The following is a 16,458-nucleotide window of genomic DNA, read 5'->3' as shown; positions in this document are numbered from 1 at the left end:
AACAAGCAGTCCTACCGAACCGGTGAGAACCAGTAGAATCCCACCTGTGGATAAATGGCATATAAATTTGTTAAATAAAAGTGTGAGTGTTAAGTATGAGGCATGGGCGTAGAAACGGAGACGAAACTGCTTCTCGTGAACTTCAGCTCTTTATTTAAAGCATGAACAGAGACAAAAAACCCCCGGCTAGCAGTCACTCTTTTATAGAGTAAGCTGCTATCTGGATAACCAATGGATAGCGTTATAGCGTTTGAATCTTGGTGCGGCCCGCCAACAGCCAATCAGATTGCTCGGAATGAACCAATCATAACTTGCCATTATATGGGCCAATAGGAAGTGCAGGATTATGATCCTGCTATGCAAATGAATCTTTATTAAATACATTTCTTTAGTTCACAACACCCCTCCCCCCTGGGTTCCATTTGATGGCCGTGGTGACTTAATCACGCAGGTATGCAGGTCGTTTTACCTGCCTATTTGATTTTCGCTGTTCCACCGGTTTTTGTTTAAAGTTCGGTTCCGGTGGAACGCAAGGCTCGTCTTCGCACGGGGTTGATTCCGCGGTGATGTTTTCGATACTATCAGGGTCCCTTAAGTCCACTCCTGGATCGGGCGGGCATGTTTCCACTACGGTGTTCCTCTGTGGGGAGGATGCCCCTGATCCCGGACCTTCTTCAGGTGGCGCGAGTATTCGGTTTAGTGGCCGTCTGTCCTTGATTACGCTGCCGTCTATACGGCCTTCGTCCCTCTCGGTATTCCCTCCCCCTTGAGTTTGGAAGTCTGGGGGGTCGTGGATATTGGGTTGTAAACAAGATCGAAGTTGATCTATGTGGCGTTTCCATATCTTGCCGTCTGTCGTTTTAAGGCGGTAAGATCTAGGGCCAGTGAGGTAGACTATGGTGGCTGGGACCCACAACGGTTCGCCGGAAAGGTTTTTGGCATAGACCAAGTCGCCTACCTTGAATTGGCGATACGTTCCGCTGGATCCACAAGGTTTCTCTGGCGAATAAGACGGGTGTAATCGGTCGAGGTGGGAGCGAAGCTTCCGCCCCATTAAAAGTTCGGCTGGAGTCTTGTTGGTGACACTGTGGGGGGTAATGTGCTGTAGTAAGAGTATTTTGTTCAATCTAGTGTCGATGTCCCCAGGATCCATTTTTGTAGTGTCTTTTAACGAATTGGACCATCCGTTCCGCCCTACCGTTTGCCGCAGGGTGAGCCGGGCGAAGTTAAGGCATGGCGGATGCCCCGTCCGCCAGGTATTGTTCAAGGTGAGGGCCGTGAACTGGGGTCCGTTGTCGGAAACTAGAACGTCCGGGAAACCATGTGTTGCAAATAATCTATCTAGTTTTTTAATAATGGAGTCAGTAGTCGTGCTTTTCATCTTGTGGATTTCGAGCCAGTTGGAGTAAGCATCCACGGTTAGAAGAAAGGTGTGTCCTTTAGTGGGTCCCGCAAAATCAATGTGAATGCGGGACCACGGGCCTCGAGGAGTTTCCCATTCGGTGGAAATTGCTCTCGGTGGGGCGTTGCTGACCTCTTGGCAGTTTCTACACGTGGTTACCCAGGCTTCAATTTGTTTATTGATGCCTGGCCACCAGGCGTAGCTTCGAGCGAGAGCCTTCATGCGGACGATGCCCGGATGTCCTTCGTGCAGGGTTTGCAACACGAGTCGCTGTAGTCTCTCTGGCACGACGACTCTATCTCCCCATAGGATGCAGCCCTACTGGGAAAATAGTTCCGTTTGCCGGTGTTTGAACGGCGCAAAAGTGGCGGGGTTTCTTCGACTGGCCACCCGCGTTCGACCCAACTGAGAACTTTTGCGAGGATATAGTCTCGTTTTGTGCCGGCAGCGATATCTCTTGCCGTTAGTGGCGGCGAGTTGAGGGTTTCAATTTGCAGCGTAGTGAGGGTTGGAGCTGGGTCGCTGACGGTTTCCGGAAGTGGGAACGGCTCAAAGCGTCAGCTTGGGGAATGGCTTTCCCGGGCGATGCTGCAGTACGTGAGTTGTAGGCTGCTAGGAATTCTGACCAGCGAGTCATTCTAGGCGATAATATATGCGGGGTTGGTTTATCACCTGCTAAAATGCCAAGTAAAGGCTTGTGGTCTGTAATTAGAGTAAAGGGCCACCCTGTAAACATATTCGTGAAATCGCTTCACGGCCGATACAATAGCAAGAGCCTCTTTGTCAAGTTGGCTATAGTTCCGTTCAGCCTTCGATAATGTCCGCGAAAAGTACGCAATGGGAGCTTCATGCCCGTTTGGTAACACATGACTCAAAATGGCTCCAACCCCAAATGGTGATGCGTCACACGTAATATTTAATGGCAAAGTCTCGTTGTACTGCATTAGAACAGCATCGGATGTTAATAAGTCTTTCACTTTTTGAAAAGAGCGTTCTTCTCGATGTCCCCAGACCCAGGTGGCTTTCTTGTTGAGAAGTCTATGTAGGGGCTCAGCTACAGTCGCCTTCTGGGACAAGAAGATGTTGTAAAAGTTAATGAGTCCCAGGAAAGCCTGGAGATTAGTCTTATTTTTAGGTCTTGGGGCATTCTTGATTGCCCTGAGTTTGTTTTTGGTAGGGTGAATACCTTGTTTATCGAGGAGGTATCCGAGAAACTCTACCCTTTCAGTGCACAGTTGACATTTATTTTTTTAACCTTGAGACCGGCGTCCTTAAATCTATGTAAAACCAATCTGAGACGCCTTTCAAGCTCTTCTCTATTTGGGGCAGCAATTAAAACGTCATCGAAGTACGGTACAACCCTTTTATTCCCTGTAAAAGTCTCTCCATTAGACTCTGAAATATCCCGGGGCTACACTCACTCCGAACTGGAGTCTGTTGCATTTAAAGGCACCTCGGTGTGTAACGATAGTCTGTGCCTCTGCGGTTTCCGCATCAACGGGTAGTTGTTGATACGCTTGCGCTAAGTCCAACTTTGCGAAGATCTTCCCGCCGCCCAGGAGTGGAGAAGATGTTGAACCACAGGCACCGGATAAGCGTTCTGTTGGAGTGCGTGGTTCAGGGTGGCGCGGTAATCTCCACAAATTCTAATCGACCCATCCGGTTTGATGGGGGTTACGATTGGGGTTTCCCAACGGGCATGGTCAATAGGCTCCAACACCCCTTGGGCTATTAACTTATCAAGTTGCTCGTCAATCTTGGGTTTAAGGGCGAACGGCACCCGACGAGGCTTAAGGCGGATAGGGGCTACTTCTGGATTGAGGCTAAAGGATATAGGGGTCCCCTTGTACTTGCCTAAGTTGTCCGAAAACACGTCCTGGAATTCTTGGACGATGCCCTCTTCCCAATCGTCGCTCTCGGCATGGTGAATGCCGGCTAATTCAATCCCTAGTGGGGCGAACCATTGTAGGCCTAGCAAGCTGGGCCGGTTACCATCGACGACAGTCAATGGAAGTGATGCACTACGATTTTTGAAAGTTACTTGGACTTGAGTCAAGCCGGCGACTGGAATCGTGTTCCCCTGGTAATCCCTGAGGACGATCTTCTGGGTGCTGAGATCCTGACGACGGATGGCAGGGATGAGTTGTTTGAGGGTCTTCCAGGAAACCATCGAGAAGGGCGACCCCGAATCGACTTCCATTTGGCAAGGTTGGTTTTCGATGGCGACTCTCACTTGGATTTTCTGTGCATCTAGTAGCGAAGCGTGGCCGATGGTTGTCGTTTGGTGTGCCTCTTCCCATTTTGCTTGAAGAGCCGGTGCCCTGTTTCTGTAGGAGTGGTTGTTCTCTTGGTTACCCAAGCGATGCCGATTTACAAGAACGTTTCTTGTGGGTTGTCGGAGGTTGCTCTCCCTTCGGTTCGGGTTGGACTCTCTCTTGCTTCTGCAGGCCCGTGCGATGTGGCCTCTCTTCCCACAGGCGTGGCAGAGTGCGTAGCGGAATTTGCAGTTGAGTCTTTTATGGGTGGCTCCACAACTTGTGCCTTTGTGCGGAGTCCTTAGAGTTCGTGGACTTTGATTGCCAAGACTCCTGATGACTTCTTCTTCATCACTCTCTGGATTACGATTCTTGTGATGGGTTGTTGCCGAGAACTTCTCTAAACCAGGTGAAGTGTCATGGGTGAGTCGACAAAGCGGTGCGTGGTGGCGGCACCTTCGAGCAGCCGACTTCATGGTTTCTTCTGCTGCAGTAACATAGGTGACGGCCTCTGGAAAGCTGACGTTGCCTTTCTCCATAGGCCTTCTGCGCCCGTGTGGTGCATCTAATCCCAGAACTATGCAGCTCTGGGTTTTCTGTTGGTCCCTCTGGTAATATTCGCGTCTTCGGGCCAGTGTTGATGCAGCGGATGCATAATGAGCCCGCAGGAGAGGTGCGAGGGTGTCCCAATCCATTTCTTTTACTTCAGCCGGTTTTGCAAGTGCTTTAGCCACCCGGAATACGGCAGGCCCGCAGTGAGTCAGAAACACTGCTCTTTTCTTGCTGGTGGAAACGTCCTCTAAATTGTTGGTTTCCAAAAGTATCTGAAAATGATCCCAGTCTTCTTTTTCTGGGTCAAAAGGAGCGGGTGGTATAGCGCCGCCTTACATCCTGCCGATGTAGATGCGCTCTCAGCCACGTGCTTCGGTTGGTGCTCTGTAGGGTTTAGTCAGCTCTTTTGTCTCCGCATCCCATCCTCGCCGCCAGTGTTAAGTATGAGGCATGGGCGTAGAAACGGAGACGAAACTGCTTCTCGTGAACTTCAGCTCTTTATTTAAAGCATGATAACAGAGACAAAAAAACCCCGGCTAGCAGTCACTCTTTTATAGAGTAAGATGCTATCTGGATAACCAATGGATAGCGTTATAGCGTTTGAATCTTGGCGCGGCCCGCCAACAGCCAATCAGATTGCTCGGAATGAACCAATCATAACTTGCCATTATATGGGCCAATAGGAAGTGCAGGATTACAATCCTGCTATGCAAATGAATCTTTATTAAATACATTTCTTTAGTTCACAACAGTGAGGATGCAGATAATGTAGACCTTAATCATGTTTAGACCTTAATAGATGAAAATGTGGCATTAGTTAATTATTGTGTGATTAGAACTACCATCTAGCTTGATTAACACTGATCAATTTTAGTCCTGCAAAAATGTGTCATTTTACAATCACTAACCAATCACTTATATAATTTTAGTAATAGGGTTGCAACTCAAATTTAGACTCATAGACATTTTCTAGAAAACGAAAGGTAAATTTAGATGAAAAATTCTAAATACCAGTTTTAAGTGTTAATAAACCAGTAAGTTTGAGTATCTATGTGTCTTTCTTTATATAACATTTTTGTAGTGACCGCTGAGATGTAACAGAAAGATATCAAAATGTCAACAGCATAGAAAGCATGTAAAAATGATATACATTTATAGGATCCTAAATTCAGGAGTGTTTTTAGACATAAAACAATAGTACCTGGAAAAAAATGTGCAACTCCTCTGGTGATGTTAACTGAGTAGTCCAACAATTTAAAAAAATAACCCAAAGAAAGGAAACCATCCTCAAAACAGGGGTTGCTCTTGTTAGCAAGTGGATTTTGTGGACAGAGCATAAATTGCTGTAGAAAAGATATCAAAGGAATATGTTTGCCTAGAATTGGAAAGTCCTCCAGGTCACAGGGATAGGTTTACTCTGCAAAGATACTGTATTTTTATACCTTCATTTCAATTTCACAAATGCAGAAAAACATTGAAACAGTATAATTTCTTTTGTGATTAAAGTGAGTTAATCGTATCTTTTATATCAAATAAATTTTGCCAATATGTATGCATTAACTGGACTTTGCATAAACTAATTATTGTTTTTCTTTAATTAAGGCTACTATAACCATACTGAAAAAAATCTGAAGAAACAATATATGGTAGCAATGATAAAAAGAAAACTTGTTTTATTACCATTAAGTGATATTTGTATCCTGGATAATATTAGCCTACTTTTGACATATTAAAAATAATTCCCACCTACCATCATATCTATTCCCAGTAATTAAATCATACAGTAGCTTGTTTGAAATTGCATAATCATAGAATGCTCTGTGATTTCTTATCTTGGCACATGGTTCATTCATCACTGTAAGTAGCATAATTAGCATGTGGTGTTGCAATGTTTTCAGTAAGGGACATGTTGGTTATGTTACCACATGACTGCATTACCAAAGTAATTACCAACAGTGAAGATCAAATAACAAATGGCAGCTACTGCAAGACATAAAAACTGTTGTCACAGCTAAAACCAGAACCATCCATATTATATTTCAAAATATATTTAAGGAGTATTGGATACTTACACAAAGGATGGACCTTGAAAAGAAACAGTAGTATAGTCCAAATCAAATATGTTACAAAACTACTGATTAATTATATAGAAACTCATAATATCGAAGCTGAAAATCGCTTCAGAAGCCAACACACAAATGTTTACACTGGAGAGTCTCATGAGCTAATAATATGTAATTATAACTCATTTTATCTCTTGCTTTAATTTTTTATTCTTTTTAATACTCTGATAATTTCTATCATAATGCAAAGACCAAGTTTAGCTAAAACTGGTTAAATTAAAATAATTAACTTTATAGTTCTGTCTTTACTCAATAAACATTAGAAAAAGAATGAAACTTCTTGAATTAATAAAATATTATTAATATTATTCTGCATAAAAATGTTCAACACTGCTTTATATTTATAGACATATTTTGTGTGGAAACAATTTCACAAGATTATATGGTCATACCAACACAACATTTTAGGAATAATTTTTATTATTCAATATTATAAAATTGTAGCAGAAGTGCAATTATAGATAAGTCATATTATATTAGTTATTCTGTGGATTCTTAAATATCCAGGTCAGTCCAAGTTCTACTTATAAGAGGTTTTTGAAAAAATAAAAACACATAATTTAAATGCTACATTTAAATTAAATTCAGTGTCATATAAAAATATTCATTGTGTAGACCTCGTAATACTTTTTGACTGTTATTTTCAAAGATCCTGAATATTTGCCCATTATAAATGTTTATGATGACTTTAATTCAGCTACTGTTGTTCAAATGTAATGTACAATTCCGAGAATTCATAGCTGACACACCTGTACACGCGTTCCTTGTTTAACAACCACTTATTCTATGCTGTTCAAACTTGTGTTGAATGAACTTATGACAAATCTTCAAAGTTTCAACTATCCCAGCACCTGACAATCACAGGGTCACAATTTGCTGGCTTCATTCAATGAAGTCAAAGGGAAAGACAGAGGGAGATCAGAAATGGTGACTACAATAAGTCTTTCCTTAACATCCCAGTGTTTCATCTAACAATAGGTTTGAAGCAATTGGATTGTGGTATGAATCTGGATATTGTATTTATATCCATAATCTTTTATAGGTAGTCTTGGACTTGCAACCACAAATGAGACCAAACTTTATTTTGCTGAAATCTTTGTTGAGTGAGTTTGGCCCCATTTTATGGACTTTCTTGCCACATTTGTTCAGTGAATCATTGCAATTGTTAAATTAGTAACATGGTTGTTAAATGAATCTGGCTTCCTCATTGACTTTGTTTGTTAGAAGCAAAGGGATCCTTTGCATAAGGATCACACGACCCTGGAACATTGCAACTGTCATAAATATGAACCAGCATCTGAATTTTGATCATGTGACTATTGGGTTGTTGCAACTGTCATAAGTGTGAAAATGCTCATAAGTCAATTTTTTTAGTGCTGTTGTAACTTTCAATGGTCACTAAATGAACAGTTGTAAGTCAATGGCTAGCCATATTACCAATTTTTTAGAAAAAAAGTGAAGGGATCCTTGGTGGAAAAATGTCCTTCAGATGGCATTTACTTCTCACTAATAGGAATTAGTGTTATTATTCTTTTATAATAGCAATAAAAGTAAAACTCAGACTTGTCTATATAATAATTCTGCTCATGAGATAAACCCTTATAAGGCTGGGGATTGACAATGAGAAAACATTCTACTCTTTTATATGAAGAAGCCAACCAACAAGCAACTGCTCCAACAACAGGGACTTTTTTGTCAAAATGATGAAAATAGAATCATGCTGTTGCAACACAAGTTTTTTCCCCCTTTCATACATGAGTATGATGGCATAACAGTATTTTTTGGCATTACACACACACACACACACACATGACAAGCCTAGACTTAATGCAGCATGTTAGCTTAAAGATCAAAAGGAAGACCATGTGACACATTACAACAGAGGAAATAGCTTGTAAAGTAGTTCAGGGAGCAATAACAAGATACCAATTACTACAACCTTAGGATTTAGGGACGCGGTGGCTCAGTGGCTAAGACACTGAGCTTGTCGATCAGAAAGGTTGGCAGTTCAGCGGTTCAAATCCCTAGCACCGCGTAACGTAGCTCCAGTTACTTATCCCAGCTTCTGCCAACCTAGCAGTTTGAAAGCATGTAAAAATTCAAGTAGATTAATAGGGACCACTTTGGTGGGAAGGTAACAGTGTTCCGTGCACCTTCAGCATTTAGTCAAACCGGCCACATGACCATGGAGATGTCTTTGGACAGTGCTGGCTCTTTGGCTTTGTAATGGAGATGAACATCTCCCCCTAGACCCGGAAACGACTAGCACGTAAATGCGAGGGGAACTTTTACCTATGATTTTCTACAGATGCTAGGTTTTGGTTATTCATTCATTTTTTTAAAAAATGTTTAAACATGGCTAAATAATTTTCAGATAAGTGACAAACAGCTAAAACGAACAAATAAAATATTGAATCTTTTTTAAAAAGGAAAAAATAACTTTTGGTTCTCCAAATTGTATATTAGAGAAGAGCAGTACTCTTCAATATAATAAACATCTGATAACTATAATCTACAAAAAAGCACCTTTGGGACAACTATGACCTCAACCTGAGAATCTCTATAGATTTTTAGCTGTGCAATTTGGGATGAACACCCTTCAATGGTGTGGGAGTGTAAGCAAATTTCCAGAAAAATTGCAGACTATAGGAACCATTAGTCAGGTGACCCTGAGCATACAGATAAATCTCAACAACCCTCAAAAAGGATGCAAATGACCAGCTGTCTGCAAAGAATATAAATATAAATCCTTCCATTCCTCACCATCCAGAGCTGAAGAAGCTTCTTGGATGAGAAGCAAAACATCTACAAAGAAAAAAACAATAAAGTCCAGTTGCCTCCTAAAAAAACACTTTGGGACAACCATGACCTGGGTGACTGAGAATCTCTACAGATTTATAATCTATCAAATTAACAATCTACATTTATATACATTATTATATATAGTTGTTCAGAAAAGTGAAATATAAATAAAGTAAATCAAATCAAAAATATAAAAGACAGCCTATGCAAGTTTTCTTCTTCCCAAACATATAGATATGTTTGCTACCCATTCTGCTCTCTGCTGGGTATATTCTATATATATTCTATCACCACTGTCCTTCAAAGGACCCCCGATGTGCCAGTATTTGGAGTCAATACATCTGCACAACTCTGACCGCACCTCTGCTGAAATATGATTTTTATGGTAATAACCATTATTGGACCACTAAGTATTTCTGATTGTACACTTTATTATTTCTTGCTGCACATATGAGTTGATGATAAAGGCAACTTTAATGCTTTGATTTGGATAACACTCTGGATATTGTGGATTGTGTTTTCTATATAGGCATATTTTCTATATGCCTGGTCCAAGGATGAGTGAGCAATCATACTATGTTGGTCTTTGGGGCTGCAGCAAACCCAAGAAATTAATGGTGAAGTTTTGTCATACTAAACATATTTTTTTGTAATATCTTTGTTGGGTTTTGACTAATGACTGCAAATGTACATCATTCTCCCTACTCAATAATATTTTCATTATGTTTATACATGAAAATGAATTTTATAGAGCTATAGTATGTATTTCCCAATTTTATTTCAAAATAAAACTTATCAACTGAGAATCTGGTATAGTAGTATCAGTCCATAGCACTGAATGTATATCCATATTTTAACATGAGCTAAAATAAGCAGTGAGGCATTGAAGTATGTTGCTTTAACCAATAATTAATCATTATTCAAAAACAATCAAAATAATGTTTTTTTAAAAACCCATTGAAGGTATTCTTTTCTAAAACAGTCATCTAATAACATCACAATATTGACAGTATTTCATATAGTATTGTTTGTACTCTTTCATATTATTGTTTTCAAGTTTACACACATTAGAAGATGGAATAGGCCTAGCATAATTAACTACCAGGCTGACTAGCAGTTATAATGTTTATATATTTGTGCCCTCCACCCCTCCAAATTGTGAACCTTGGGGCTTGAGGTACCTTTGACTGTTATTTATGAGCCTCCCTTTGACTCTCACTTTCAAAATTAGGTAAGAGTTAAATAGGAACTAAGTTAAAGATTTTTAAATACTAATAGCAGGTAGCTCTTATAGGGTGAAAGGGAATTCGCCCTTTGAAGATAAAGAAGATAAAATAGCCCTATGATTTGGGTTATCCTTCCCTGCTTCCTATTTTGGCATTTTATATTGTTCACATAACAATATTACACAATTCCATCATAGTATACTTTCAATTTCCAAGTCCTTTATTCGATCTACATGCTAACACCTAAGTGATGGATGTGCCTCTGTCTTCACTACCACAATGAAGCCCAAGCACAGAAGGAAGCTGAAAAAAATCTTATTAATCATCTTAAGTGTGTAGAAGTTCCTCCTGGTTATATTCTTCCTGGTTATATTTCTCCTGAACTAATTAAGTCCAATTCAAATTGCTGGCCCCTGAATTTTCCTTATTACTTTAATACATTAACCTTAAGTTCTTGTATTTTATTATCAATTTTTAATGTCAAAATTGTCTCAAAATCAATATTTTTAATTTTTTTAAATTGATTTTGACTCAATTTTGGGTAATATCCCAAGGGTAAGACTTTGGGACATTCTGACTAGAAACTCTATAGACAAAAATATCCTTGTTCCTAATTCATAAATTATATGATAAATCCTGCCTTAGAATAAAATGGCATCCTACTAAAATGAGGAACAATTAAAAATCAGTCATGATAAATCTAGTTTTAGTTTTTCCCAACAAAATACAAAGCACAGGCTGACAATTTATTCCTGTGAATTAGTACAGGCCAAATGTTTTAAATACTTGGGAATAGTATTTCAGACCTCCAGAATATTAACAGCCCAGATAAATTATTCCACTTCTACTGCCCAGAAGAACACACAATCAGTTACTAAATTTTATAGGAAACAGAATACAAATATCATTCCAGCAGTCTTTAGTCAAGACTTATTTGATCTTATAGGCTAATAACTCTGCTGTAGTCAGACAATTACTAATCTCATTGGCATCGTATCTGTATAGAACAATGTTGTCTTGGCCTCTCTTCTGAATATTTATGTCAGTTAACTCTAGTGAAGCCAAATTAATAAAAGAGAGAATCAATCAGAATAGAACTAAAAGGGACCTGCTCCTATTTCCCTAATCATCTTCAAATTTGAGGGATACATTGATAAATTTTAAGTTTATTATTTTTTAAGTGATGTTAACCTTACAATCACATATTACCAAGTCACACAATTGCACAAAATTTTTAAAGTGGCTATATTTTATTGTTTTTATCATTTTATTTATTCTTGTATATGTAATTGTCCTATCGGGTTTTCCCCCAGCAGTGAATTGTTGTATCAAACTATTTCTCTTTCTCACTGTAAGAGCTAGTCAAAGACCATAATAACATTGTTTGATTTGGGAGGGGGGTTAACCCACAAGTGGCTACTGTTTATTTAACCATGAAAGAAATCTGGTTCTATTTACAGAAATGAAGTTATTAATGGAACAGCTTTTTAAACACTGATTTACTTACATGATTCTACGCAGTGTATTTTATGTGGAATTATTTCTTGAAAACATGCCAGAAATTGTGGCTTTCCAGAGTTCAGTTGCCATACGTTAATTAAGGCAACCACATAGGATCATCTAACTCTAACCTTTAAACCATTAAAATGGCATGACTACGAACAATTCAATTCAAGGCATGACACTAAATTCTAAATGGCTTAGGATGCAAAACCTAAAAGAGCACTTCCCCTTACTAGCCTGTCCACTAACATGGGGAAAAAATTTGGACAAGAAAAAAAAGTATTGTCTACCAACAACCTTACCATATGATGTTTCTGTCTATTGAGATCACCAGATCCACAATCAGCATATCATATTTTTCAAAAGCAGTATTATCCCATCCAAAATTCTCTTCCAGTTTGTCTCCTATATGTAGAATTACTCAGGGGTGGGATTCTACCAGTTCGCACCTATTTGCTAGAACCGGTTATTAGAAGAAATTACTGGCCTAATCCTGTAAGAAAAGGCAGGAAGGAAACATTCTGGTGTTACTTACAGAAACTGCCTCTCCATTAACACTTATTACATTCTTGGCAGGACTAAACTTTCTGTCTCAGGAACATCTCTAGAGTTTTTTTCCCCTCCTTTGCTGGTACTTTGCTTGTTTGGAGTGACCATTCAAGTTACAATGGCACTGAAAAAAGTGACTTATGACCATTTTTCACACTTATGACTGTTGCAGCATCCCCACAGTCATGAGAGGCCAGGGGAGGAGATGCATGCCTCGATCTGAGTGATATTGAGCTGGCCACACCCAGCCAATAACATGACCACCAAGCCATGCCCACCACTTAAGCCACACCCAAAGAACCGGTTATTAAAAAAATTGAATCCCACCCCTGGAATTATTGTATTTTTTGCAATGCACTATAACAGGGGTCGCCAACCTTTTGGACTTCTGGGACCCCAGACTCATAATTTTAAATCCTGTACACCAGAGACCATGGGAAAATCCCAAAAAAGTCTACAGGAAAATTCTCCACCCCATTTTCCTACTGATTGATCATTCTTTATTTGGGATCACAGGATACTGTTTCCAGCTCTGTTGTCAGACGGAAAGAGAGAGACTTTTGGCTTCATGCAAGGAAAGCAGTAGAAGCAGCAGAAGTCTCTCCCCCAAACTCCACCAGAAATGAGTCTTTGTGAGACTTGTTGTGCTGGCGCAGCCTCTTGGAACAGGATGCCTTGCAGGATCCCAAAGACTCATTTCTGGCAGAGTTTAAGGGAGAGAAAGAAAGATTTTTGCTGCTTTCCTTGCATGCAGCCAAAAGCAGAAGAAAGAAATGGAAAGAAGCAGCCCAGTGGCCAGGCAAAGGGCGTGGGGCAAGCCCCTCCTCCACCCTTTCCCCCCTCCCCTCACTACCTTGTGTTGTTCATAATGCAAGTGATGCAAGCCTTGTGTTCCCATGGGCCATGTGGGCAATGCAGCCTTGTGTTCCCGCACAGCCTGGATTAATTGCTTTGGGGGTGTTTTGGGGGTGACATTTCTCTGCAGACCACCAATTTTTTTCACAGACCACCAGTGGTCCCCAGCCCACTGGTTCACGACCACTGCACTATAAGACACACTTTCCCCCAACCCAAAAGTGGGTGGAAATGTCTGTGCATCTTTGGAGTGAATATTGCATCACAGACTGGGCAGCAGTGGATGGGGGGAGGGGATTGGTGTGGTGGCGGCAGGCTATTCATCACCACCATTTATTGGCGGTTGGATCGGCCTCCCAGAATACCGCCAATCAGCTGTTCCAGGCAGTGGCAATTCCAAATGGCAGTGGCACTGAGCAGCAGAGATAGATGGCGATAGGTGGTGCCGAGTGGCAGCAATAGGCGGCAGCAGCAACAGAATAGACTTGGGTCCCAGGAGAAAAAAAATCCATTGTGGGGACAGTCTCACCTATGAAAAATTTCTTCCATAGCTTCCATAGCTTTTGGCTGAAATGATATAGGATTTACTGCCTGGGCAGGGGGTTGGACTAGAAGATTTCCAAGGTCCCTTCCAGCTCTGTTATTCTGTATAACAGTATGTTATAAGAGGCAACCGAAGTTAAGTCTTAAAAGGTTTAAAGCTGTGCAAGATTTTCGTGGCCAGAACAAAACAATTTTTTGTTTTCTTGTTTTCTTCCCCAAAAGCTAGTTGTGTCTTATGGTCTGGAGCATCTTATAGTGCAAAAAATACGGTAATCTGAAGAAAAGTTTCAAGTTTTTCCTTGAAACACCAAGCAATAGATGGCTATTGAAATTAATCTTGATTATGAAATTAATGCTATAAGCTTCCAGAGTTGCCTCAAGAGAAGATGGGCAGGAAACCTAATAATTAAATAAATAAGAAAATTAGGCAACTTTTTTAGGATACTGGACATGTTTGAAATTTTGTGCATGCACTAACAACATGATTTATATTGAAATCTGCACATTCAACTAAAAGGCTACAATGATGACAGTAATCAGTCACAAACAATTCCAGGATCATTTGTCATCCTTATTTTATTCTGAATAGAGACACTTTCAGATAAAATACTGAGCTTCAGCAACCCATGTTGCTATCCAAAGACACTATGCTACTTAACCTAGCATATACAGAATGAATGTAATATGCAAAACATATTTTTACAATATTACAGATAGTCTTTGTTTATCAGCTGCTTTAGACAGTGAACATTTGCAGTTAAAATGATGATGAAAGGGTAACTTTATGATCAATGTAGGTTTGCCAATAGTCAGTTAGTACACATTATACTGTGTCTGACCCATTGTTAATCACAAGTGAAAAAGCTCATCTCTTTAAGATTAGCTCGTTAGAGGTTTAAGTTGGCTTGCAGCTGCTACCTAAAATTGACAAGAACCTTATCAGTTTCTCACTAAAGGCCTATGTTTGTCTCCTAAGGTGCTGGCAGCAAACCTGCTAGGCAAACAGCAATATTCCCCACTGTGTGACTGCTTACTCTCTTGCAATCCCTTCCTCTCCAATGAATGAATACAAGAATCAATTTTTTCTTGATAATTATCCAAGTGTCAGGATGAGCATTCCAAAAGATGGGGGACTGGAGAAAAAGACTAGAAGACTAGAAGATTTGTCCTGGCTTCCTTGTGAATCAATTTTCCACTGTTTAGGCTCACCTAGGTGTTTGTGGTCATATCCTTCTGTTGCTATAAAGCACAGGAAAGCTGAAATAAAATCATAAGCACAACTGCAGCCATATGATTTTTACTTAATGAGTGCTTCATTTAATGACCAAGTTGCCAGACATTAAAGAACTACATGTAGTCCCAAGACATCTAGGGACATCAAACTGTTGCAGAACATACAGGAATAATTATTCTGGCTTTGTAGCATCATATCTTCCTTCTATATAGTCTCACACACAAATACTGAAATTGTCTGTATATAATAAAAAGTAAAAGGATAAAAAGTTTCATAGAAATTAAAATCAACATCTTAGTACATTAATATTTGTGTGTCTGTGAATAGAGCTGAATACACAGTGTAATAAATCAGACTATCAAAAGCCAAAATAAGTGCCCACTTTGGAAATCCAGGTTCTGAAGAGGAGGGGAAAAAAATAAAAGTTCTTTTCAATTGAGTTACATATCAGATGACTCTATGAACATGTAGCAGCAATTTTCTTGACAACTTACATGATGTTGTGATTTTCTGATCTATCTAAATATTAAGGAGATGGAATATTAAGTATAATTTTATAATCAGCCAAGGTCAATAAGGAATCTATCTAGGGATGCCCTAGAGTTCAAATTTTGATAAGTACATGGATACATGTTTCAGTTTTCATTTACCTTCTTTCAGGATTTTTTTTACTTCCAATTCCAGCGTACAACCTGGAATTCTTGGATGATCTCCCATCCAAGCACTAACTATCTCCCACATAGCTTATCTTCCCAGATTATGTCAACCATATACTGACATATTCTTTGATCCTTTTTAGAAATCTTAAAAGAAATCATAATGGATATCAGATACAGATATCCGAAAAACATGTCTGAAGCTCTTGAGGGTAAATGTTCATGCAAATTTGTGCCTGTAATTTATGATTCTATAATGTCAGATTTAAGATTTGTATGACAATGAATTGAAGTAAAAGCCATTAAATGACAAAGTGTTATGCATTGTGTAAAGATGTTATCGTTTATTGCATATTTGATTATACCACATTTTCAACAAATATAGTAGATTGCTGTATTTATTAATTGGTTTATTTCTTCAATGTCTGATCTGAAGAAGTGAAGAAGAAAAAAATAACACATATCATGGATGTTAGGGCAAATTCTCTAGAGACCATAAAGGAGAGATCTATAAAGAACATTTCAACCAAGTGCTAATTTCCAGAAAATCTTTTCTTTCACCAAGTCTTTAGCTATATATTAGCATTTTTCATCTCTTCGTGAAAAACATGATATTGCTTCAATTGCTAATTTTTAAAAACTTTAATTCTAAGATCCATAATGCTAAAAATTATGGATTATATATATATATTTCTTGTAAACCCTATCCAGAGAGAACTGTTGCATTTACTTTATATATGATTTCATAGAGTGATTAT

At 39.3% G+C, this 16,458-nt stretch overlaps 1 protein-coding gene and 1 pseudogene across 1 annotated transcript in view; one reads left to right on the top strand and one right to left on the bottom strand.

Moving 5' to 3' along the window:
- The window catches only part of LOC148128797 (uncharacterized), a 55,800-nt pseudogene extending 39,820 nt beyond the window's left edge, over positions 1 to 15,980 (top strand).
- Positions 1 to 16,458, bottom strand: part of THRB (thyroid hormone receptor beta) — a 201,130-nt gene that overhangs the window by 154,623 nt on the left and 30,049 nt on the right. The window lies entirely within an intron of this gene.

The sequence above is a fragment of the Notechis scutatus genome, chromosome Z, assembly GCF_049901735.1.
Source record: "Notechis scutatus isolate UNSWTSFEM ecotype Mainland chromosome Z, rNotScu1.2, whole genome shotgun sequence".
Classification (NCBI taxonomy): domain Eukaryota; kingdom Metazoa; phylum Chordata; class Lepidosauria; order Squamata; family Elapidae; genus Notechis; species Notechis scutatus.
This window is presented reverse-complemented; position numbering and strand designations above follow the sequence as displayed.